General features: G+C 39.1%; 1 protein-coding gene across 1 annotated transcript in view; it reads right to left on the bottom strand.

Moving 5' to 3' along the window:
- Positions 1 to 25318, bottom strand: part of TBL1X (transducin beta like 1 X-linked) — a 244390-nt gene extending 219072 nt beyond the window's left edge. The window contains exon 1 of the mRNA XM_054271693.1: positions 25301 to 25318. The gene's annotated coding sequence lies outside the window, so the exon portion shown is untranslated. The remainder of the gene's footprint in view (positions 1 to 25300) is intronic.
- Positions 25319 to 26798: the final 1480 nt, after the last annotated feature.

The following is a 26798-nucleotide window of genomic DNA, read 5'->3' as shown; positions in this document are numbered from 1 at the left end:
AGCAAAAATATTTTTAGCAAAATGCAGTGTTGAAGAGCAAAAGCCAGAAAAATTTAGAATAAAAATCAGAAGCACAGTTTGTGTAATGAGGTGAATTAACCACTGATACTACTTAATAAAGTGCAGTTGAGTCTTCAGAACTTGGAGTGTTCTCTAAAATATCTGTCTTGCCTCAGACTATGAGCTTACAGCAAGAATCTATGCTGAGAGTCTGATCTTTCTACAGGATGATTTCTTGGCCTTAAAAATGGACAAATATTTATTTGAAATAAAACTGTCAAGTGTATGAACTCTGAGCACTGCAGTCAGTCTATTCCCCCAGTGCAGTCTGGTGGAACCATCTCCTCTCCTGGTTTGTGGTGCCTTGTTGAGCTCACACAGAGAAGCTGATCTCAGCCCATGACAGGGAGAAGCGCCCTGGCCAAAAGTTCAGATGCTCTTGTTTTTTCTAAGAGGAAGTGCTGTATTGTCTTCATCAAACACTGTCATGGGTAAGGAAGCAACTTCCTGGCTCTGAGTGCTTTTTTGTTACTCAAAACCTCTACAAGCAGAAGTTAGTCTTATATAATTAGGACTTTACATGTCATTCCCAAGTAAGATAATACAGACTTTGGTGACAAAACATTGTCAGCTTCCTCCAAACTTATGTAGATATTCTTTACGCAGTGTTCAAAAATTTTGTGCATACCTGGAATGAATGGTGCATACAAGTTTTTCTACACTCTGGAAATTAGGATTTAAAGAAAAAAATAATAAAAAACTCTAGTTCTGGATCCTAATTGTATTTTAAAAAATTACTTTTAAGTACCATACTTGACGCTCCTTTAAAGTTTTTAATATTAAAGTTATTTTTAATGCTTTGTTGAAAACAAGAACTAGGTTTTCTGGCCTATAAATACAGAATAAAAATATATAAAATTAAAGTTTACAGTCAGTTACTGACCCAGCATAGTACTTTTAGAATCTGTATTTCCATTTTGGCTTTGTATATCCTTCTACCCACAGAGTAGAAGAAAAAGAGCCACATATTGTGGTCAATCTTTGATGGGAAGATCTTCACAGAAACCAAATCAAAATCAGATTTTTGTATCATCAGTGTTTGAAAATCCACTGTAAAATGGATTCAGTAGGAAATCAAAGGCAAACCAGATATATTCTTGTGTGAGGGAACACAGAATATATTACATTGTCTTCGTAATTCTTATCATCATAAAGATGATGAATCACATATAAGAAATACAAATAGGACTTTCCTGTAATTGTAAAAAAATACTTTCTTTTATGTATGGTTGTATTTAAAACTCTCGCTCTTTTAATATCCACAAGAGAACTAAAGGTGCCTGGGAAAATAAATCATGTGAGAATTTCAGTACTGGCTGCTGCAGAGCCCAGAGGAGGCTTGGACAATGCTTTGGAAAAGTGGTGTTGTGGAAAATATTTCAGTGTTGTGGGAGAAGTAATAGTTTATTAAAAATAAGGGCTGCAAAAATGAAATGATGTGTGGTCTGGCAAATGTTTTATTTTTAAAGTTATGCATCCTGCTCATCTAAAAATATGCTAGAAGTCTGAGCTGGTTGAGGATCAGCAGCTGTACATGCCTGCTGAGCACAACAGTCACAGGGAGTTGATGCAGATCTGCCCTTAGCACTTCTCTGATGCAGATCACAGCCACTTTTTTTTTTTTTACAAGTAGAATAATAGTCATTAACATACCATTTTCAGAGATATATCTCTTTTAGGAATCATTTTGAAAGCAATTACCACTATTTGCAACTCTGTGAAAAATCCAAAATTATGTTCTTAAGTTACCTGTAGTCACAATAGCACTGCTTTGTGTTATTACACCTTTCAGGATAGCAATCTGTGTCCTGAAGAGTGTGTGTGTGTGCTGCTGCTGTCCCCTGAGCCCAGGCATTTACCACTTACTAATGCCCCTCTGGAGCAGAAGCAGGAGCTGAGGCCATAGGGCACACTCAGCCCCGGAGCTGCACATCTGCAGCACAAGACACAGGAGGAGTTTATCACCCAAACCTGTGGCTGTAGGCAGCTGGCAGAGTTGGGAGCTGGGAGCTGGCAAGAGGAGCAGGAAACACTCTCAGTCCCTGTGGCTCTTAATGAATGGACCAGCATTGCCTAGGTCCTTTGCAAAAAGCTGTTCTTACTAAATTGCTGTTGTTCCTAGGAATGGCTACTGCTTTGTCAATTGCAACATTTTCTGTAAAGTGCTTTTCTGTTTAAATTTGAAGACTTCCCCCCTGAAATTTCATAAAGAAAAAGGATATGGTTCTTGTTTTGTTTTGAGCTTGACTTCCAAAGGCTTTGTGTGCAAGCTCATGCAGACCTTCACAAAGATTATAATATGGTAAAGCCTGCTGGTGTGCTGGTGCCACTGAATTTTGAACACTTCATCAAACAAACAGCAATGTGATGAAATGAAAGGAATGATGCACTTCCAGAGCCTGAATTGCAGAGCTAGTGCTCCCTAGGGTATCTCACCAGCACAGAGAGCAGCCTGCACTTTATTTCTTGACCTGTCCAGCACAACTGGCTGTAGTAGGACTTTGAGGGGAGAATCTGATAAAAACTGAATGATTGCAGAAGGCAATTCTGAAGTGGAAGAACTGCTCTCCAGACCCTAAGGGGGAACCCTAAATAAGTGACATAAATGGCTGGTGTGTCTGAAGACAGCCGGTGCTGAGTGGGCTAGATATATATCATTCCCTAAATAAAATGGATGTCAAGAAATAAATTTAGACCATAATCCTGCAGTGTATTCTTTCAGTGTATTCAGTGTTGGTATTAAAAAGCCAGCTCTGTCTTTTCTGTTACCCAGAGTTTATAAAAACATATTAGATTCATAAGTAAAATAATAAAAAACATCCAGAACTTTCAGACAAGCATCAGCTTCTTTGTCTCTGCTTTGCAAAATTCAATTGTTTTGAAACTACAATTGTAAATGCAGCACCTCTGACTTCACATAAGTCACTTAGATAGGATAAGTAATATTCTAGTTAAATTGCAAATCTTAAATCTTCTTCCAGAAGTGAGGAGTCTGTAAAGGAAACATGAGGGGTTTTTGGGATAGCTGTGGTCATCTGCTGTTGATACCAGCCTAGGCCTGACCTTGCAAAACAATGTGAACTAGCAGAGCAATCCTCCATGTAGTGTCTGGGAAAGGGTTTTCCTCAGTAAGAAGACAAAGAAATAATTCAACAAGTCCCTTCTAGACTTATTTTCCCTCTGTCTCCCTGCATAATTGATGAAGATAGTTGAACAAAATCATCTCCATCTGAAGCTTCAAGAGCAAAGAAAAAATGGCAAAAGTTTCCTTAAACTTAGGAATAGTTTCTTTTGGATCAAGCAATGTTTAATCAGCATCAGAGGGATTCCAGAGGGTGCATTAGTCCTTGTGACAAACTGCGACGCTTTGGGGTCTTTGCAGGCAGCTCTGACTGCAGCTGCTTTGCTCCCTCAGAACTGGGATCTACACCGCCAGGCACAGCTGGGAAAGCACAGGGGTGGCCCCAGCCATGCTGTAATCAACCCCTGTGTGCAACCCTGTGAGCACCACTTGATCCTAATACAATCACAGATGTTTGTACAGAAACAGCACAGCCCCAGATGTTTCGGTGACAGTGCCACTGACAAAGGCCTGGGTGCTTCCAATAGCCTGGATGCTCCCTGGCACATTGTCCTTGATTGCCAAGCAAATTCTATCTGTATTCTATTTGCCATCTGTATGGCAGTTATCTTCTGCTAAGTGGGCATTTCCTTATCTCTTCCACAACCACTCCTCTCTCTGGGGAGGCATCTGCTGATAACAGCTATTGAATGTCACTGCATGACTGATAAGAACTACAGCATCCTATTGGGAGATGCTCCACCCAGAGGGAGGAGCCAAGCATTGCTACCCTGATATAATCCTGAGGTTCTGAAACCAAATCCAGCTTCTCCACTGGATTTCCCAGAGGAGCAGCTGCCTCTTCCACTGGATCTCCAGAGGAAGACTACGCCTTTCTACAGGATCCCTGCTCCAACAGAAGCATACCTGAGACTCCAGGAGGACTGCAGCCACAATTCCAACAGGACTACTACCAGCACCCTGACCCACAGGGTGTCACGTTGTATTTTGACTCTGTCAGAGTTGTTTTAGTTTACTGCATTGTTTATTTTATCTTTTTATTTTCTTCCCTAATAAAGAACTGTCATTCCTGCTCCCGTATTTTTTACCTGAGAGCTCCCCTTAATTTCAAATTTATAACAATTCGGAGTGAGGGGGTTTACATTTTCCATTTCAGGGGAGGCTCCTGCCTTCCTTAGCAGTCATCTGTCTTTCCAAACCAAGACACACATGGGATTGCCTCTCCAGGCTCTCCTGTCCAGCACTGTGCACGCTCCTTTGTGTCACAGTCTGGGGCCATCTTGTACAGATCTAAGGCATGAGTGCATGAGATCATAGAAAACTTTCTTTTGCCCTTTAGTTCAGAGACATTTAAAACTAAACATAAAACATTCAAGATGTTGCAATTAACAATTTTGCAATCATCAATCATTATAACAACGGACTTCAAGACACAGTGAGAGACATTTTTTCAACACCAAATTATCACAACTTAGGCTAGGAAAAAGAAGAACTATGCCATGTTTCTGCAAAATCTCCAGTCACAGTGGTTTGGGTTATGGCCAGTTGATTAATTTAAGCATGCTGTGAGAATCTGACCAGAGTTGCAGGCCCATCTTTAGGAAGAGTTATTTTTCTTTCTTTAAGTGAAATTCTGGTTTCAGTGCTTCTGAAAGACAAACTATTGTGGCAAACTGTTAGTGTCCTTGGTTTGACTGTTTTTCAGATAATTATAATGCTGCATGCATTATCTCTAGCTATGCTTCACCTTCATGATTCACTGCTTTCCTGTGCTACTTTCTTGCTGCAAACCTATGTTTTACAAACAGTAACTAGCTAGATTTCATAACAATTTTTTGTGCTAATTTCAAGATTTCATTTCCATTTCCTTGAGGTTGAAACTGTAAACATCTTTAATTTTATGCCAATTTTACAGCTAATAAAAACGTGGAGTAATAAAGCTATTGTTATAAAACTAATGAAAAGAGATCTTTCTGTATATTGCAATGAAGTGGAAGAAATCAACATAAACTCTCATGAAAAGAATTATGTCAATATATCAAACAAGTATTTTGCAGTATCTACACTTGTAATAGCACTTTGTAGTATAAGCCCAAAGACTATTATTTCATTTCAGATGTACTGCAATTTAGAGCTTGTTTCCCAGGGAAAAAGGCTTTAGAGGGATGCAGCTGGGGGACATGTTCTTGATGCCAGGGGCCAGGTTGCTTGCTGGAGCTCAGCAGTCTGTCAGCTTGCTGCAATAAGCTCTGTTGGAAAAACCTGAGTTTTAAGTTGCTAAAAAAGGGTGATTTTTCTCTTGAGGTGGGAACAGATCTGATATCAAACAGAAAATTTCTCAGCTCTTTAGGGGAGGTGTGGACTGGTGGCATAGCAGGCACTGATCTATCAAGCACCCCTGTTATTTGGGTGGAAACACAGCAAGAAAATTACTTTAATAATGTTTACATCCTCAGCTGTTGTTGCCACAGTCTCCAAGAGGAGTGACCAGCCAATACAGGGAGTTGTCAGGAGTGCATGGTTAAGCTATGAAACCAAGAAGAGATTAAAGGACAACCCAGCGCTGTTTGCTCACTTAGAATTTGTGCTGGTGACAAACAGGAGTTCTTGCCTATGCGAGGCCATAAGGATTTGGCACAGAGATTTACAGAAAAAACAAAGTCAATGAGATCAGTATCCGCTCCCAGTTACACAGCAGCAAATTCTGAGTAACTTTACTCACTGACATCATAGGAGCTAGTCTGGATTTACACCAGCTTGAGTGAGAGTTTGTAATGGTCTACTGAGAATTTGAACTTCATGCCTGAATGTGCAAGTGGGAGAATTGGCTGAGTTATGCAGAGCTAGGTACAGACAATTGTGTCCAAAGATAACACTGAGGAAGAGCTTTTTGCCACTGTTCTTATTGTACTTCTTGCTCTGTTAAATTCTGCTCCAGTTCCAAATGTATCTGTAAGAATGAAAGACTTGTGACTACAAATGGACTATAAATTATTTATCGTTCCTGAGCTTATTTTCAGGATGATATCCAAGGGCTCATAGTTATTAATTTTGCATATTCCATGGATGGGTTAGATGACCCACTAGGCTCTTCAAATGTCAATTTGTTCTTTCACAGAATCTATTATAGCAAAGGTATCCAGGGTATTTCTTAACATATTATCAGAACATTTTGTATTGGTGTGTTAAATACTTCTTCAATATAAGTGAACACACTGGCTCTGCTCCCCATGATTGAAGATAAACCTTCCACAAGTCTTTGAAAATCAAGCTCTCCAAAGAAGAGAAGCAGTGAATGACCTATTTGGAATCACCTGTATTCTTCAGCTCAGTGCCAGCTGAGGATGCCAGGAATTCAAACTCAAGTCCTTTATGGCTGGATATGTGTCACACAAGATGTGAGCCCAGAAAGGATCATCCAGTGAGGTAGCCCTGTGAAATCTGATAGCTTTAACTCCACAACGTGTCTGATTTCCATACATCTATTTTTTCCTCCTGTTATCTCTACTATGTAGAGGCAGATGTAAGCTGTCAAACTAGGAATCTGAACAGAGGAGACTTTTTTTAGACAATGATATTTGTGCCTTAGAAATTATTATCTGGCATTGAGAATCTGATTTGTATGAGGGTATTTGTTACCTGATGACCAACAGAGTATTAGTGCAATCCCATGCTGAAATTATCTATTTGGGCATTTTTTATAGGCAAGCCACCTTGTCAAAAGAAGTTAGGCAAAGCAGCCATTTAGATTTCTTTCTGAATTTCACTAAGCATGTATGTACCTTGGGCAACACCATAAGTCTTTTCCTTGACCCATTCTTAATCATGAAGAGAAAGTGTGTTTTCCCTAAGGAACTTGAATTCTGTATTTATGGACATTCCTGAAGAGGTAGAAAATAGTTGAGATTTCTTCCTACCATCTCTGCTTCAATTTAGAGTTTGCATGATATGGCTGAGGTTTGCTTTTACTTTTAATAAATATTTTCTTTGGGAAAAATGGCTCTTGGCTCAAATTCCAGTCCTTTGCATTCTGAATCAGCAATTAAGCAATTGAATTAAAGCCTGTAAATAGCAAATGTTTCCATCATAAAACCACTAGCAATTCTACCTCTTTGAATAGTAGTGTGACAAAAATACCTCAGAAATTCTTAGTAATCAGATCTCTGACAGCTATTTAATCTTCCTCTCTAATATAGGGGGAAGAATGAGGTTATGCAAAACCCACGTGTTCCTTCCAAAACGGAAGGCTCTGCAGTTTCCCAGCTACCCAAGTTACCTTTGCAAAGCTCTACTTGGTATGTCAGTACTTCAGATAGGACTGACACTCAGGTGCTGAAGCACATTTGACTTAGGTTTTGATCGCTGATAGAAGGCTCATATCAATTTTTCTTGTTTCATCCCACCTACTTTGTGGTCTTTGCTGTCTCTTTCATTATAGTCCAGATGTAAATAGATTCTAACTGCACAGTCTCTCTTCTTTTGGTGCTGCTTTTTTTAAAAACAGCAGCATTTTTGACTTTGGCATCAACGTGAGGATAATTACCATCTGGTCTCCATTTGCTTGCAGGTTGAAGACCCCCACCCTAGATCAAAAACTGTTTCAGTTGACTGAAACAGCATTTCTCAGTGAGAGGAAATTATGCATATCTGGCAGCTTTTCAGTGTAAAATGAGTCATCAAAAAACACTGACTGCAAGCATCTTCACCCTTCCTTCCCACATCTCTTAATCCAATGATGGCTAAGATTGGAATAAAATTTCATCTTCAGCATGTATACAAAACATAGGGGTACAGAGACAAACACTTGATTGCAAAACAGTCATGTAATGAAAAAGCATATAATTTGAATCAGATTGGGCTGAAATTAAAATTGCAACAAACTATTTGTCAGTTTCAAGCTCTGGAGACTAAATTCACTCCTTTCGTAATTTTCCTTTCTTCATAATTTCTCCCTCTCACTTACCCTCTCCTCTCTCAGTGTAGGAGCTCTGCATTGCTCCTTGTTTTTTGGTTTCTTATAAAAACAAGATTGGAGAAATCTACTAGCACTTATGCTTCAAATGAAAAGCAAAATCTAAAAATGAAAAAGCAGTAAATGTTTCTTTTAAGATCCTTCTTTTAAGATTCTTTTAATAATGAAATATAATCTGCTCTAGTTGATTCTGTAACTGAAAATTGACATTCAGGACAATACATGGAATTAAAAGGGAAGGCAAAGCAAGGCAAGGCAAGGATGGGAGGGAAAGGGAAGGAAAAGGAAAGGAGAGGAAGAATGCAAAAACTTTGAGGCTCAGAAAGAGAAATCAGAACATTCATGTGACACTTTAAAAAGCTGAAATTTATAAGAAAGGAATTCTTGGTCTGGTCACCTTAGTCTCTGGACAAGTACATCACTAGTACTGTGTTGCAGACATCTTTTACGAAAAATCCTTTCCTTAGGATTTTTCCTCCTGAGAAGCTGAGAGGCCTCAGGAAAAAATGTAAACATTGATTATTTGCTGCTGTGGAATGCAACAGGTGGATCTTTGATTGGCCCATGTTGGTTGTTTCTAATTAATGGCCAGCCACAGCCCAGCTGTCTTGGACAGAGAGTCCGAGACAGAAGCCTTTGTTACCATTCTTTCCTATTCTATTCTTAGCTAGCCTTCTGATGAAATCCCTTCTTCTATTCTTTTAGTATAGTTTTAATGTACTATATATCATAAAATAATAAATCAAGCCTACTGAAACATGGAGTCAGATCCTCGTCTCTTCCCTCAACCTAAGACCCCTGCAAACGCCGTCACAGTGCTGTGTTAGACTCAGATCAGGGTTCACTGTTATGGAAAGCCAACATAGATGTGCCACTCCTGTGTGTATATATATATATATATATACAGGAGTACATGTATACATATGCAAACATATATACATATATATATATATATATATATATATATATATATATATACACACATACATATATATCTGTTCATCTATATATCTGTATATCAATATATAAGACTCAACTCTTTAGGAAGGACTGGGTGGGTGTCGGCGCTAAAAAAGCCTGCTCATTAGAACCATACTCAAAAAACATGCCATGGTTCTGGATGATGTTTCTAGCTTCCAGTTTTGGATGAGTTCATGACAAAGTTGTGATGAAGCATTTCTGGAACTCTCGAGTTCCAGAGTTCCAGTTCTGGAATTCTTGAGCTCTGATTGTGACTGCAGAACCTGCAGTGTTTGTGGCTCCTGGTGAAGGAGGAGAACCCACAGTTCTGGCTGGTCCTTAGCTCTGTCAGCCACATGGATACCTTCAGTCTATTTGACATTCCTACTGGCCTTGGTTATTTTTAAAGAGGCTTGCAACAATCCAATTCTTTGCATCAGAAATTCTACTGCCTTTCTCAATGAATATGCACACCTGCAGCACTGTTTGAAAGGACAGCTCAGTTGTGTAGTCTTTAGCTTGTGATGCTTTTTGTTTATATTTGCCTTTTTACAGTATTCAACATTATAATACAATTCATTAAAACTTCATAATGATCGGGGAAAGTCGACAAAAAGTGTTGTGTAATTTGATCCCTCCTTTAGAGCAGGTTGGTAGGTGTGGGGAAATTATTTGGTAAAGATGAACAGACTGTGGCACACCACACATACATACTTAGCACTATCCAGTGCTCACAACAACAGTACACACCCAAAACCTTGTGGTGATGGATGAAGAGTAGAAGAAATCTGAGGCTGCTACTTCCCTATCTCTGATTTCCACCCTCCTTTTCAGAACCAGCTGCTGCTCCTCGCCACTGGCTCTGCAAGGAGGAGAAGCTGTGTGGCTGCCAACCTCGAGCTGATGCACTTGGACTCTGCCTCTCAGCTGCATCTTCAAATGTTGTCACTGGCCTGGTGCCACTGGAGCCAGGAGAGCAGAGCCAGCAGGCTGAGCATGGGATTTGGCCTTGCATGTTTAATGTGGGTAATTGGTTTAGACTATGAGGTAGGAGCCAGTGACTATATGAATTAAGAAGCTAAACATCCAAAAGGGTGCAGGAATACAGGAAGTATATCTGTACAATTTTTTTTTTCAATAAGAGGATTGTTTTATTTTTAAATCTCATCTTGTGTTACTTCTTTCCCAGTCTGTAAACTTCTTTTCTTTTATCTAGCTAGTTTGAGCTTTACAGGCGTTTTGATTTTTTTTGTTTAAAACTCTGTGCTTAGTTTTAAAATTACATGAATATTTAAAAAGTATATATCTCCTTGCAAGACAACATTTTGCCTCAGAGTACACTGGCATTTCATGTTTTCTCTTATTATGGCTCACAGTCTGTGTCAGGGCTATAAAAGCTGTTACTGTTTATTCACATTTGAGGAAGGAACAAAGGGAGCTTTCTGCAGTCAGTGCACCTGGAATGTGAAGTGAGAATGGTAACTTCTGCAGCCTGCTTCTGCCAGGTGGCAGCTCCTTGCTACATCACAAAATCAAGAAAAAAAATAAAAGGAAAATGTTAAAGGTTTTGGTACATTTTATCTTAAGGCACTAACTTTGTTTTATGTTGATTGAAGGTTTATTTTTTAGATTTGAAAGCCATTCTGAGTTGCTTAGCCACGCTTCACCACAAAGCAAGAGAATCATCAGCTCCTGCAGTATTTTGCAGCAATGCTAAAATACACTAATTGTGAAGTTTCTGTGGAATTTGTTATCATAACACAAAATGCAGACTGCACTTTATGTAGGCAGAAAAGGAAAAGCTCTCTTAATGGATTTAGATGAAACAAAAAGATATTAAAAATGCATTTGTGTTTCTGCCAAAACTAAATACAACAGCTACTTGTTTCCTCTAACAATACTCAGCGTTCACCTTTTTTCAAGGACTTTATAATAATATGTAGCTATCAGTTATCCAGTACTCAGAGAAGATTAGGTAAAAGAAATAGGTAGAGACTGTCCTTGCTTACCCCCAAGAAGTGGTGCAATGGCAAAATCCAAGGCTGCAATATTTTCAAATGTGCTTTAAATTCATTCAAGTTTTATCTTCTCTTACAGAAGACTTCTCTTACTTGAGCTGATGGTTTTGCACTACAATTATTGGTAACAGCATCTAGCTCATGTTTCTCTTGAACTTGTACAGAAAAGAGCTTGCATGCCAAAAAAAGGCCAGAAGAACTTGCTATGTGGTTTTAGAAAGCACAGCTCAGATCTGACAGATGCAAAGTGCTAAGAGCAGTCCTGGAAACTCTAGCAAATTACTTTTACTTCAATTCTAAGGAGACTGAAAAGTACAGAAAAAAGTAGAAAATAAAGTATTTGGATAAATACAACTTTGGAATTTGTTCTCCAACAGCTTTTTGAAACCAAAGTCACAGAAATTTCTCCTGTATTCCCAGGATTAACATTTCATGTTATGTTTGAAAAGTTGTACTTCTGACTTTTATGTCTTCATGATCTAACTGTTGGTTTTTAATATTCTAAAGCCCCTTTCAGTCAATAAAATGTCCCCAGTAATTCAAGTGGAAGTAAAATTTGCCAAAAACTAAAAACACCTCATCAGAATTTTGAGCTTAATTTCCTTCAAATTATCAGATAAATATCATTTTTCTCTGTTTACTTTCTGCACATGAATATCTGGAGTTGCTTAAATCTTTTACCATGGCTTGATCCTGATTGCCTTTGAAAAACAGATTAAGACTTTCCTCATTGTCTTCTACTCCAGAAACACAGATGTGTTATTTTAACAGCTTCTTTTGCCCTTCTAAACACATAAAGCCCACCTGCTTTTCTGGGACTCTACTGTTTTTTGGAAGCTCTAATTTGCACCTGGGCTGAAATTGTCCATGGGGGATAATCAGGTGGCTGGGAGTAGATCAAGTAGCATGTGCTTTGGCTGTACCTGTTAATGAGCATCTTTGTGTCCAACAGGTTAGTGAATACAGATAACTAGCTCTGGGCAAATACAGTGGCCTCATTAGGATGGGAAGTCTTTTGTTAGGGAGATCTGTCTGCCTTCTTATCCTTTTGTTTAGCAGGGATGATGTAAAGAGTGTGAAGTTCCATATGCATCTGGCTAATATATTTTAAAACAGTCTGAGCAATATACAGCTTGTACTATGGAGATTCAAAGAATTCCCTTTACAAGGCAAGTTTATTTCTCCCTCCCCCTTTCCATCTACTTATGTGTGTTTGGAAGTGTCAGCCCTTACATTTAGCAGCTAAGTTTTGTGTCTCCAGTACAGTTTGGTCAAATCTGATCAGCTGTGATGAATTTAGAATTCAGATTCTTTGTGGATTAATGTTTTTTTATTTCTCCTATATTTTTTGTCCCACTGCCTGCATTACATACAGTACACATAAAAACCTCACCAGTGAACTCATTACTTCTTTTTTAAACCTTCTCCCCTATACTTCCATTTAGACCTTACACTGCCTATTTCATCAGTTAAAATTATTTTAACTTATCTCCTAATTTTAGGAACTTCATTCCTGCCTTTTGTTCAGTTCTCTATGACATACCTTGTACTCCATAGCCACCATGCTCTCCCTTACCTTAAAAATAAGTGAAGCTTTGTGAATTGGCTTAGTCAAATTGCCTAGCTAAAGCCAGGGAGTGCTTTAATTCAGTGTAGTAACTCATGTGGGAAACAACAGAGCCACTCTCTGAAAAAGGTCCTCTGCCCATGGCGCATCCCAGCACCATTCTGTCTTTGCTGCTAGATTGGTTATAAATCTTTGTCAGTTTGGATTTCACCACAATTTGTTGAATGTGTTTTCATGCAATTCCAGTTGTCTGTCTACTCATAATCTCAATTTCTATGCTGTGGACACTTTTGTTCATCCCTTACTCTTACCCACTTCCTCTTTCACAGGTGTTTGTCTCTTCAAGGTTTTATTTCATGCACTATCCTGAAGAGATTTTGCTTCAAGCAAAAATCTTGAGCCATGCTTGAGTCTTACTGTTATTATTTTTACTGCACCATTCCTTCAGTGCAAATCCTATTGGTTATGCAATGTCTTTATGTTTTGCATACTCTTTGCAGAAATTGTTTACAGAGTCCTGGCATAGCTTCAGGCACTGTGTAATTTACAGATCAGTATAAATGAGAGCAAGCAGAAAAGTAATGCCATGTTGCCTTCTATTCCTACCTAGTGATTAGATCATCTTTATTTTGTCACCAGTAGCCCATTAGTTTTTGCTAATCTTTCCTTTCCACTTTGCATAGCAGAGGCTCTTGTGCTGTGAGGCTACTTTTCTAAATAATACTGGTTTTCTAAGTAAAACATCTCTGTCTTCTGTCCTGGCCACTGGAAATGCCGCTTTCAGAGCCCTACACCCATTGGGGCTATATCTACATATGTTTTATGTACGTATATGTGTATGACAGGTGAGGACAGATGCATGTGCCCACAAAGCCACGCACAAAAGAAAGAAGGAAGGTGCAAAACAGAAATGTTGGTGCCTGTCAGGCCCTTGACACAGAGACACAGCCCTCTACTCTATTCAGTCCATGGTATCTACTCAGCCCCTGCTCTGTGAAAGGTGGGAGCCATAACAGAGCAGGTTATTCAACCTTCACCAGTTACTTCACCAGTTACTTCCCAACACTTTCTTACCAAGATGTCATTCCAAAATCAGGCAACAAAAGCAGATTACAAACCAATTAACATAATTTACCCCGGTAATCCAGTCCTTCCCCTATTTAAAGTCCATGCAGCTTAATCATGGGAATCTATTTCTATGACTGCCAGACATATTAAATCACCCATCTTCATGCAAGTGGCCACGTTTACAGCCATCACATAATTTAATAATGAAAAGATAATTATTTATTCTGCTCTTGAAAAAAACTTCAGCAACATGTTTATGGAGAAAATGGATTTAATTTCTGGATCTCTGGTTTAAAGCCAACAAAAAATTGTCTTTAATTTTAGGTCTAGCTGGACTAGTAGAAACCAGCATCAGACAGGACTACAGCTTTATTAAATGCTGATTTTATATTAACAGTTTTCTTAGAAAAGAATGCATTTTAATTTAAAAATGCTTTACTCTTTGAGCTGGAAATGTATTATGTAGAACTATGGAAAAGCTCAATCCACCAACATGAGACAGTTGGCAAGCTAAAATAGACTGGCATAAAATTAGAGTAAGAGGCAGGAAGTAATAATTGCTTGACCTGCAGGTTGAAGAATAAAGAACAAAAGATCAGCTCCAGTTATATGCTGCAAAGCTTCAAAAGCTTCTGATTTAATCTTAAGATTCATAGGCTATTTAAAAAAATCAAATTTAGTTTATAAGACTTATTAGCTTGGAAACAGCACAGTAATAAATAGAGACATTCAGTAGACCACAGAGGAGAACTGTGACTGAATATATTTCCCTTAATATATATCAGTCAAAGGTGGTATTAAGCAGAGCTTTTGCCACTTCTGTGATTATTAAGATAGGGGGAAAACTTGCAAGGAAAGCAGGCAAAGCTTCAAGAGTTTAAAGCACAAATACATGTCTATCTGGCTATACATTGGTTTTTCTCATCTGCTAAAAGGTCACCTCTAAGTCCTGCTGATGGACAGAGGCTTCCTACATCAGCCTCCTCAGCCCCTTTAAACTTATTTTTAAACTTCAGTTGATTTGCATTCTACTCCTTTACCTGACAAATGTTTTACTACTGAAGGTGGACTCATTCAGACCAAAGTGGGCATGCTTTCATATTTCCTACTGCACATGCATTGATCCCATTTACAAATACCCATGAGAGATGGGAAATTTTACTTCAGAGCTGTCCCATGAATAACATCAACAACTTGTGATGTTTATCTCCTCTGCATTGGCAACCTGAGAAAGATCATGACTAAAATACACATTTGTGCAATAAATTCCCCTTAAAAAGCAGAAAGCTCAAACAGTTGAGGAGAAACAGCGAACAAAGGAAAAGGAATACTAAAATTTTTAAAATAAAAATATTGTTCCAACCTCTCCAACCCTCCTTCCCAATACACTGTGAATGGGTGTTTCCCTTGCAGACACCATAAAGCTCTCCCTGTGTTCAGCTTCCTGGGCACTTTCCATGGGCCCACACTGCAGGCTCTGGGACTCCAGGTGGCCTGGACACCCTTGTGCCATCACAGATGGGTCAGCTGGTGCCCTGGCAGGCTGGGTGGTCAAGAGGTGACACCTCCAAGCCCCAGCTCCACTTAGAGGCCGTGTCTCAGCTTCACTAGTGAGCACCCCGAGGCATCCCTCCCTCCATGGGGCACCGAGGGCCACGTCCCACCCCAGCCTGATCTTTAGTTCTGCCATGACCTTACGTGCTGCTGGGCTCATGTCCACACTGTGCACTTTAAAGAGGAAAGGCACTAATTTGAAGGCCTGATATCCTTAGCTCCAAAATCTGGACACACTTAACAGTCCCTGCACGTCAACCCACACAAGCACTGAGCTGAAGATGGATAGTAACTTAAGTGGAAAAATGACCTACTAAATTATACTCCTGGCATCCCTCTAGCAACACATTTCAAAACACTACTGAGATACTACTGTGGACTGCTCAACATCAACCCTACTAACTAGGGCATGCAATCATGTGACTACTCTTAAATTAGGAAAGACCAATCTGTATCCAGACTCTAAACAGTTTCTTTAGACCTTGCCAAGATTCCAGATATATCATGTATTCTGCCCTTCTGCAGAATATACCCTGCACAGTTCAAGTCCCTTAGGAGAGTCTGCAGGCTGCACTCCTGACCGTGGAGGGCAAGCCATGGATACACTGCTTTCCTATGAGGAGCTTTCTGTAAAATCAGAGCAGTTCTGTAGCAGTTGTTCTAGTCATAGTGAACTCTCCAGACAATGCTAAAGTGATGTTCAGTTAGGAAACATAATCCATTTCTCCTAGCAAGTCTTTAGATTAGGAAAAAAATGGTTACTGAACTGATGCATCTGGAGTTCGTTTACAGCTCAGCTGCAAGGTGTGCAAAGGAAGAAGGCAAGAGGGATATCTTTTATGGTGGGAGAAGGAAATGGAAATATAGGCTAAGCTTTTATCTGAGAGAGAGGACAGCTTTGTAGTGTTTTTGTTTGAATGCTGGAGAAAGATAAAAGGCAGGATGCTATTTTTTTTTCAGATTTTATTCCAGTAAACAGAGGGAAGAAGCTCTATTGCAACAAGAAAACATTCAGGATCACATGAAACTGGACAAGAAGAAAGAAAATGCTATTTTCTATTTTTGAGTAGAGCTCAGCTACTGAGCACCACGATACTTTTTTTTAATCAAAGATAGGTGCTTTGTCTGGAGTCATGCAATGCATTATTAAGAGTTTGGCTCTGTTGGTGATGTACTCTTCATATGGAAGGACTGAGACAGTTTTCAAAGACATCATAGTCTGGTGTAGTAAAGCTGAATTTACTTTAACTTGAATAAAATATTGAAGTGAGACTTGTGAAGGGCAGCACTGGAACTTTACAAAGAGAATGAAAAATAAAACTTTGGTAGCTTCTCCATTTCTTCTTAATATATAAAATAACCTGTGGTTTCACACTTTCAATGTAATCCCAGTTTCCATTCACAGGTTTCTATACCTCTTTTCCATCTAATATATGTGAATTTGTCTCACTTCTCTGCTTTTACATGCACACAAAACCTGTTTGCTCTTCTTCTGTGTGCTGATGAGGGTTTTGGTGGCTGCATTCTCCTGCATCAAATAACACTCCAGGAAAATGAAATCTGAGAGATTTCTATGTGAACTACTTATTCACAAATAACTTGAGATTGCAGTGTTAGCCTAAGATAACCAAGTTCAAGTAAATGGTATTAATTGATGAGATCTTACTAAGAACCTGAATCATCCCTTAGAAAAATGTTAGGGTTTTGCCTGAAAGCTTGGTGGCCAGCCCATGCCAAGGTTCTGTGGCTCTAGAAATCTGAGTTGCTTCCCTCTCTCTTCTCCTTAGGACCTGCCACTCCTGCTTTCTTTTCTGCCTCCTACCTTAGCCTACTACATAGTCCTGCCTTTCATTTTTCACTTTTCTCCCCCCTATTGATCTGGTTTTTGCATCCAACAACCAACCCTTCTATTAACTCTCATCTTGTTATCTGCCTATTTCTGCTCTGGATGCCACTTCAGAGTTTTTTTCTTCTTGCCCCTCATCATTCTTCTTTGTTCTTAACTCTGTGTTTCTCTCCCTCTGCATTCAATCAAGTCACCACCTCCCTCCACTGAGACATTTGCCGGAAGCAGAGCAGTCTGATAAGCACAACAGACAACTCTTACTCTTAGTTTCAACTTCAGGCATCACAGTAGTGGTATTAGCTGTTGACAGCTAAAAACAATAATTTCTGGGAAGATGCATATGCTACACTCAGTAACACACATATTCTATGGTGAAGGTTTGGGAATTTTCATGAAGGCAAACTAGATCAGCATTTTTTGTGGAACAATCAAAGATGTCACAGGCACCTATTTCCATGAAACATTTTAAAGTTGCTTCACAGCATAGGAGTGCAACACTTTCCAATGAAACTGAGGTCAAAACATATTCAATATAAAAAAAAAAAAAAGACAAAGAAATTTCTTCATATTTCGTTCTTGGGAAAAGAGAAGTTGTGTTAGGTGAAACTTTCCAAGCAAATTTAACTGTAATAAAGTTCTGCTAGTGTTTTTGCAGAAATGCTAACACATGAAATGGTGCATTACTTGTGTGCATGTCCTGCAGTGAAAGGGACCCTGGTGCTGGCCAGTGCAGCAGAGGTAATTTTAGTGCTACAGAGGTAAGTTTAGACAGCTCAGACAATGTTTTGGTGGCAGAAGCAGAACTGCCAGGACTTAAACTCCCTTGTTTCCTGATGTCATGAGTCCTTAAAACCAAAAATCTTTGTTCAACTATAAATTAGAAATTGTTTCTTTGTGAACATTGTGAAGTATAGAGCAGGACACCGCAGGTGACGTTTATGTAACCAAGTGCATGTATTTATGACTGAGCTACTGTACAGATTTCCTTTATGGTTAGTGAGAAATATTATCATATCTACAGTGGGACTCACCTCATGAGTCCCTACTCATGAGGTAGGGACTACTGTAGATATGCTGAGGGAACACCATAGAAGTCAGCTACAATCTTTGTTGTAATGTTCAGATATCATAGACACACTTCATAGGAGCCCCCAAAATGCTGAAGAATTACAGACTTACATCCTGACATCAAAGAACACATCTGCAATGCCAACATCTCCTCTTTTTTTGCAGAAATCAACAATAGGTCTCAACAGAGAGAAAATGCAAACTGTCCTTTACATCACCACCACAGATGGACCAGCTTCAGAGGGACCAACTCGTGCGACCAACTCACACAGGGCAGCAGCAGAATTTTCGCATTTGGTTCTGCACAGCTCTCAACTCTGAGCTGTAACCTCTGGGGACACACAGTGAGAGGAATCTGCTGTGACACCTCTTGGTATGCAGCTTTGGCTTGCTGCACTTTATATAGCAAAGTGCTGAGAAGAAACAAATCACATTCTTATTCTGGCTTCTCCTTCTCCTCCTTACTGCAAGAGCATTCTTACTGGCACTAGCAAAAAGGTTCTCAAGTGCATTGTAGGCAGAAGCAGGAAATTTGCTCTCCTCATGGTTCAAACAGAGCCAGCACTAATGACACAGCACAGTGAAGGGAAAAAATAAAAGAGAAAAAAGAAACGTTTAACACTCAGCACTAGAGGAAAGTGAAAACTGAACACACTTTGAAGAATTTCCTTGCTGCAGTATAGCCCTGCATAGGAGACTTTCCACAGTCAGACTCAACATGTTTGGAAGTTTCTCTGTTTAATCTTCAGGTCAGGTTTGGCTCTGTGCTTTTACTAATACAATATTAGTAAAAAAAGAATAAAGGCTCAAATAAGGCAAGAGGAAAAAAAAGTAGGAAGGCTTGAGACTTAGTAAATCAAACTGTCTAAGAAGTAGAGCAGCCAAGGTGTTTTAATGACTGGGGCTAAATTTTGTCTTAGACAAGAAAAGCACAAGCATCTTCTGGAGATAGTTCTGATAAAACAAATGTTCTGGATAGGTTAAGAACTAAGAAATTATCTCTGTCTGAAGGCCAGGTTGGATGGGGCTTTGAGAAACCTGGTCTGGAGGAAGGTGTCCCTGCCCATGGCAGGGGCATAGGAACTGGAGGATTTCTAAGTCCCTTCCAGCCCATTCCATTCTATGATTCTATGACTAAAATCAATCCTACTTGCAGGGTCTGTCCAATGTGAGAAAACATTACCTTCCATAAAAGATGAAGAATAGAGCTAGAAGACAAAATTTCACACTCAGTGTAAACCATCGTTCTGAAAGTTTATTGTGACTCCTTGAGGGCACTGTAAAAAACTGCAAAAATTCAAAATCATCTTAATTTTTTGGTATCAGAGACTCCTTTTATTAGCATTTTGAGCTGCATGTAGGTCTGACCACTTGTGAACAAATTCTTAGGCAAACCTGGATGAAGTGAAGCTTCCCTACAAAAGCAATTTATCCCTTGTGAGCAGAAGGAATAAGGATCTCAGAAGAGCACTATCTCCCTGCAGAGGCATTGCAGTGCTCACTCACAGGTGGATTGCCAGGCAGCCACTGTTGTTTAAAAACAGAGGACTCAAGAGGAGGAAGGAATAGGCAGACGAGATCAGACAGAAACTTCACTGAGTCCAGTGACAGCAGCCTACAGCAGGGGCCCAGGGAAGAATATATGAATGGCCAAAATATGGTACTATTTCACCATAATGCAGACTGGCCCAAAGCTGTATCATTTGAACCTGCTCTGGATAGCAGAGCAGGGCAGCTCAGGAAAATGTAAAGTACAGAAGACAAAATTTTATTCATTAAGCAAGAGGCTGAATCATGATGTATGAGTAATGTCAACTATACTAAATTGGAAATAAAACATCTAATAGTAGCATAATCAAAAAGAGGAAACTTCCCTTTGTCTTCAGAGTATATTAAATTTTATTCCAGGCCCAAAGCAAATAACAATAATAATAAAAAGTAAGCCTACCTCATCTACAGCATTTCACATATCTTGTTTCACTGCTACAAAGAATTCCAGCTTCAGCTGAAGGCCATTTTTTGTTAATAATTATTTTTTTACTAGTGCATTACTCACTAAATTTAGTTCATTCAATTGTAAACTACAGTAAAAAGCAGCACAGTCGATAAAATACAAAGGGATGGAATCTGTTAATCTGTAACTACTGCTTTTCAAGGTAGCACTTTGAAGTAAGTACTCCTGGGGTTTTTCACTGCATGTAGAATGTTAACCCAAAAATTAAAAGGAATAGCAAGGGTCAGTTCTGTTTGGTTTTGCTTTTTGAATGCAAGTATCATTGTTTCTATCATAGCCAGAATACTTCAAAGTTTAATACAATAGGTTTTACATTTTATTTAGACCAGTTCTATTCAATTTTTACTGTAACTATACATTTCTGACCTTGTTGTAGAACCAGAATCATTTGGTTTGAAGAGAACTTTAAGATGTACTTCCAGCCTCCCTGACAGAGGCAGTGACATCTTCCACTACACCACTTTCTCAATCCCCCATCCAGCCCAGCCTTGAACGCTTCCAGGGATGGGGCATCCACTGACAAACTCCTCCAGTACTCACCACCCTCTGAGTAAAGAATTCTTTCCTGATATGTAATTGAAATCTCTCCCTTCTCAGTTTAAATTTGTTCCCCCTTGTCCTATCGCTGCCTACCCATGCAAAAACATCAGAATGATTTTTAAAAATAAAAAATTAAAAAGCACTTACAAAATTCAGAGCTATTACAAAGCTGATAAACTCTGAAGTCACTACTGACATGAATAGATTTACTATGAAATAATGTCATCGTGGCATTGGGATTTGGCCCAATGTGTAGGTGTGTGGAGAATTAGTTTATAATGCAAGCATTTAAAGAATTGATACATTGTAAAAGCCCAGATTCCAATTTCTAGACTGAAGACTGGAAAGAATCACAACCATATTAGGACACTAAACCCCTTATTAACATGTTCCAAGCAGTAGCAGGTTCTTTTCTCAGCCAAGTCACGGAACAACCTTCACCTTTTTTACAGCTCAGTTGCAGCTGGGCTGGGGATTTGCACACAGTGGGGCTGTTGTCACCAGCAGGGCAATGGCTTTCCATATCTCTGTGGTGCCAGCCTCCAGGTGATGACTGGCAGTCAGGAAATCATTCTCTTAAGGTGGGTAGGTCTGACAGGTTTCCTTTCAGCAAAACAAAACCATATGGCAACAACTTTTGCTTAGGAGGAGGCAGGCCAGGTAAGGAGGGGAATGCCAGGAAATGGTGATGAAGAAACATCCCCAGACACCTGGCTTACCTGTTTGCACTGCTCCATCAGATTGGTGCAGCAACCTTACAGGGGCCTCCTTGCTCTTCAGGAGGCTGCAGAGGCAGAATAATTTATTGCTGTGATGATCCTTGGTGAAGAAAGGCTGTGTAACAACTCTGTGTGTCTGTCCTGGTCCAAACAATGCCAAACTGAACCTTTTGAGCTCTTGGTGATTCAGATAACAGACAAATGCTCAGCTTAGAACCACTTTATGAAACAGTGTATTTTGAAGGAGAGGGAGTCTCTGTTTCCATGGGACCTCACATTTACTGCTATGACCAAAACTTATCCCGTGAACTAATTTGCCAACACTACCACCAACAGAGCGAGTGTGTGGCAAAGACAACTGGAATAATTTCTATGATCCAAAGAAGTATTTTAATGCAGAAGTTATAAAATTTTATATCATAAAATACACTTTATACTATACAAGTTGAATAAACCACCTTTGTAATTTACAGGCAATCCATGTTATGTGTCAGTCCAAAGTTTTCATCCATCATTAAAGAGCTTAGTAACTTATTTCAACTCTAAATCCTTTAGTTTTTACCTGATGACTGCATGCAACCAAACTAAATAAATGCTCACTTTTGATTTGTTCCTTCTCAGGCTAGCTCCTTATGTCCCCTTGTCTTCAAATTTACACTCTTTTCTGTTGGACAGGAGACAATGAAGGGTATATTTCTGAGCCTATTTAGGCTTCTGGTAAAGGTTATAGTCCAGTCACTCCATGATAGGATGATCATGGAAGATATATGTCTAACACACCTGCTTGAAAGGCTAAATGAATGTGATCTATCAGGAAGCTGATCCTCAGCCATAATTCTACTGAAATAAACAGACTGCAGTTGGAATTTATGCTAGCAGAGGATTTTTACTCTGCATTGCCTTGCCATTTCTGCCTAAAATGATCACATGAAAACTTTCATCACCTTGTCTTTAAGTTACAAATTAAGAAGACAGAGAGGAATGGTGTTTGTATGGCTGGAGTCTGTAATTTAGGCTCTAAAACAGATTATGAAGTCCAGAGATATACATACAATGCAGTCAGAGATGTATCAAAAATGGGAGACTGTCAAAACAGATAAAAGGAGTCATTTAGTCACACCACCTAATGCAGCTGGATTACTACAAAGATGGTGAAAGAGGTGATTAAAAATATATATATATAATAGAATATGAATTTACAGTTCCTTACCTCACAGTAAGTACAGCCCCACAGCTACTGCTTCAGGGGATTGAAGAAAGAAATAGCTGTGGTACCTATGAAACATTGCTTGCTTTTTTGGAGCAGCCAGCTGGAATTGACTAAAACACTGAATGTCACATCAGATCTCACACAGATGAGAGGTTTGCTTGCTTTCCAGTAGAGATAACAATCATGATGAGCCAGCAGAACTTAGTCTGCAGCAATATGAAAGACATGGAGTGTGAACATTTGCTAACGCTCAATAACAGGATGAGCCAACCTGCTAGGAACACCACACCTTTTTAGAGCCCTGAACTTATTCATTCCATATTTTTGCTTTATAAAACAATGCTAAGAGCGTGACTTCTTTCCTCATGGCTTTTGCGTACTCAATTCATAGCCTGGGTCCTAACAACCATGGTTTCCAAAGAATATGTTTTGCTGGCACCATGACAGAGTTTTTTATTTTTTTCTCTACAGCTTTGGAGAGCTTAAAAATTCTTCTTTTCCCCCCTGCCCCTGAAATGGCTCACTTGAGCGCAAGCAAAATTCTCCACAGATGGGGGACAAGTTTGAAAAACAGCAGTAGGAGAGGTAATACTTTATTAAGAAAATGATGAGTGATTCCAAGAAAAAAATTAAGAAGCAGAAATAATCTCAGGCAGATATGGAACCACATCATGATGCAATTGAAAATGTGACTGTATTATAGCCAGCAGTTTGATAATGAAGGGAAAGCTGTGAAGCTCATTTGTGACAATGTAAAAAAATAAAAAAGACAGAGCATGTTGATAATGAGCCTTGAATATTCTTTCTTTTCTTTTTCCCCTTTTTGTCACCTTTGCTCTACTTGGCATTCACCCAAGTTAGAAGACTGACAGTCATTTCTCTTTAATCACTTTTGGAGACTCAAGAAGCACTCGCCTTTCAGCTCTGTCAACAGGGAATCATTAACGCTGAAAAATAAATGTATATATGCTTAATTGTTTTTACTGAAATAAACACTCCGGCTACCCCCTGCCGTTTAATGAACATGCACTGGGTTAACTACAAGGGCTGCTACCACTGCCATCTTTGATTGCTTGCTAGTGGCAGATGAAAGATTAAAACACAAAGTTTTTTTTGACAGTAAATATGATTTCACTTTTTTGGCTTCCACATGAACCCACCCTTTACAAAGGGCTGCAGAACAGCAACGGCTGTCAAAATAAGGCTAGCGAGTAAGTGGAGTAGCAGCTCTCTACAGAGTTTGATTATTCTTTTGTGAAAGAGTCTGTAAACAAAACCTTTAGGCTTTTGTCTACTAAGCAGTGCTTAGAAATTCTTCCAGCCTAGCATTTTTAATATGTGGGAACATGACTGCATAGGATTCAAGAGCACTCAACATTTTTGAAAGGAAAACAATTTATTTTTGTAACTAAATGTGGCCTCAGAAGCCAAAATGCAGACAAAAGACCACTTTTTAAAAAGAATAGAAATGCTCTGTACTCTCTGAGCTGCCTTTGAGATATCTTTTCTTTGTCTTGACTATACATATCAAGATATTAACAGAGCAAAAATAATCTTCAAGTATCAGTTAATAGAAATTTTGAGTTTGGAAAGTGCAATCTAAGTGAAAACATATTAAAGTTTATTTTCACTTCCAGCCTTTGTGCTGTGATAATAAGCCAGTTAGTCTGAGCCCTGATATCCCTTCGACTAACAGCCAGTTCTTTGAGATGGCCAGACCCTTCGGAACATGCTACATCCAGTACAGGGCATAAAGACTCAAATCTCTTCCCTTCCTAGAAAAATATTTGATCTAGGGCTGGGACATGCATTTCTTCACCAGATCAATTTACCAGTTTCTAAACATTGCCAGGAATTGGGTGCAAATTTACACATGCCTTGAGACAGAAACTGATGGGACACTTCCATCTGAATTTCCCATCTCTATACCAGGATGTGTCCTGAAAAGGAAGTTAAACATTCCCTGATCTCTCCTTTGACACTACAGTCATACTCAAATCCATGATGTTTTAGCCTCTTTTAGCCTCCAAGTAGAGCATCCACATCAACACTGCCAAGCAGAGACAGTGTCTGGTTTGTGCAAAGCCCTAAACTGAGCTGGGGAAATGTTCAGGATGGTGATGGTGGATCCAAACCCAGAAGAAGCCGAAGACTGCTGATTATGTAAAGAATAAATAATTTGAGTTCCAGTGCTTGGAATCTTTCCCTGGCACAGTTAAAGTCATTAGTATGGATGTGGCCATATGTGTCCAGGTGCTTTAGACAGCAGCTGAGCCTGGAGTTTGTCACTGCTGGCTTTGCCTAAATACCAGTCTTAGATGTCTTAAAGGGAAACCAGTGCTTAACAGCACACCTTGAATTTAACTCCAAAAGGCTGAGTAATAGATTTCCTACAGGTTCTTTGGATAGATTTGGTATGAGGTTGTAAAAGTTATTGCCAGCATAATTTTGGTTTGCCTCCTACTATTTGAGGTTTGCTGATAATTTCATTTCACCTCTACAGATTAATGACTAATTTTCAATCATCTTTTTCACATAGTTTTCCTTATCTATTATACAGGTAAGTGCTAGATATGCAATTACAGAATCCCAAGCATAATGAAATCTTTAAAAAGTACTTACATTTGAATTCTTAAAAGGATCAAGATTTTATAATCTGGTTAGCTCTTCTTCACTCCAGGCTACTTGGTGAAAATTAGGGATTACTGCATCCTCCTAGTTTAGTCATCAATCCTTAAACACATCACTAGTGTTCCACCCACCTAGTAGGGACAGTTTTAACTCTTAAAAATGGTAAATACCAGCCAAACAATTTTTGCAGACAAATGCTGGTGACAATGAGCCCCCTCCTTGCCTCAGCTGTTACTCCCAACCTCTTCAATGCTTCCAGAGTGCTTCTGGCTTCGTGTAAAAGTGATTCTAGAGACAAAACATCGGTATTATCAAAGGAAATTACAACACAGGAAGGACTGGAGCAATATATGTGTGTTGCTTATGGCCATGGCAACACCTAAGTTTTAGCTGTCTTGCCACCTCCTACAAATGACTTCAACTGGTGTGACCAGACAATGATGACTACAATTCCCACCCACGTACACACACAATGCTATCTGTTCCCCATCACTGGAAAAGAGTGACTTCTGGGATAAAACATGACTAACCATAGATATCTACATGAAGAAAACTCCTGGCAAGTAAAGACTAATATCACAGCTATCTTCTGGCATGAATAAGTAAAAGGTAAAGTATGCAGTTTGTGAAATATTCTTTCTTTTTTTGAAATTATTTTGTAAGCTTCCACCTATTAAAGTTGAAGGCATAAAATCTCTTGCATTTTCCTTTCATATTTTCTTCCATGTAAATTTTGATGCAGCACAATCCACTGTGATCTAAAGAAAAGCCCTCACTTTCAATTTCTAGTATGTGTGTTAGAATCAGAGGTGATTTGAAATAGGTTTTTGATGGAAAGTGAAATTTTGCACTTTGATGATTTTTTAAATTTGAGTTTTCATTGGAAAACCAAATGGACCCAGATTTTCCACTTCCAGGTCATTTTAGGAGCAATGTATGACAATGAAGACTCTACTCTATTATGGAGTTAAACACTGAAATAGGCCTTAAAGATATCATACTTTAAAACAACCATTAGAGAAGATTACTGTTAGATTGTTGTGAGGCTATCAGGAGCCCACAGGTGGAATAATAATATCAAGACAGAAGCTGAAAACAAAACCCACCCCTGGCAAAAAGGAACTCGACTGCAGTAGAGTCTACCAGAGCCAGAAGAGCAGGTCTGCAGGGCTCTTCAAGGAAATGCAACATTCTGCAGTCTCTCCTCTGGATGGGAAGATCCGCAGGGTCTTCCCCAATGTGTCTCCCCAGAGAGACATTTTCAAGATTATCTTGTGGATGAGGCAATTATTTCACCATTGATAAAATGAAAGTTTTTGCAAAAGCTGCATCACGTCATTTGAGTATTCTCTATATTCTCATTCCATTCTGGACAAAAACCTTTTATTGGAACAAGCTGAGAAGAGTCACACTAACACCAAATGTGTTCCTTCCTTTCTGTCTCTTAGCACCATGTGCTTCTCAGTATTTAATATACAATAGTTCTAAT

This window comes from Melozone crissalis, unplaced genomic scaffold (assembly GCF_028551555.1).
Source record: "Melozone crissalis strain CALT ecotype California unplaced genomic scaffold, PUWL_Pcris_2 ptg000013l_1, whole genome shotgun sequence".
In the NCBI taxonomy this organism is placed as follows: domain Eukaryota; kingdom Metazoa; phylum Chordata; class Aves; order Passeriformes; family Passerellidae; genus Melozone; species Melozone crissalis.
The sequence above is the reverse complement of the archived record's forward strand: the minus strand, read 5'-3'. Positions and strand labels throughout refer to the sequence as shown.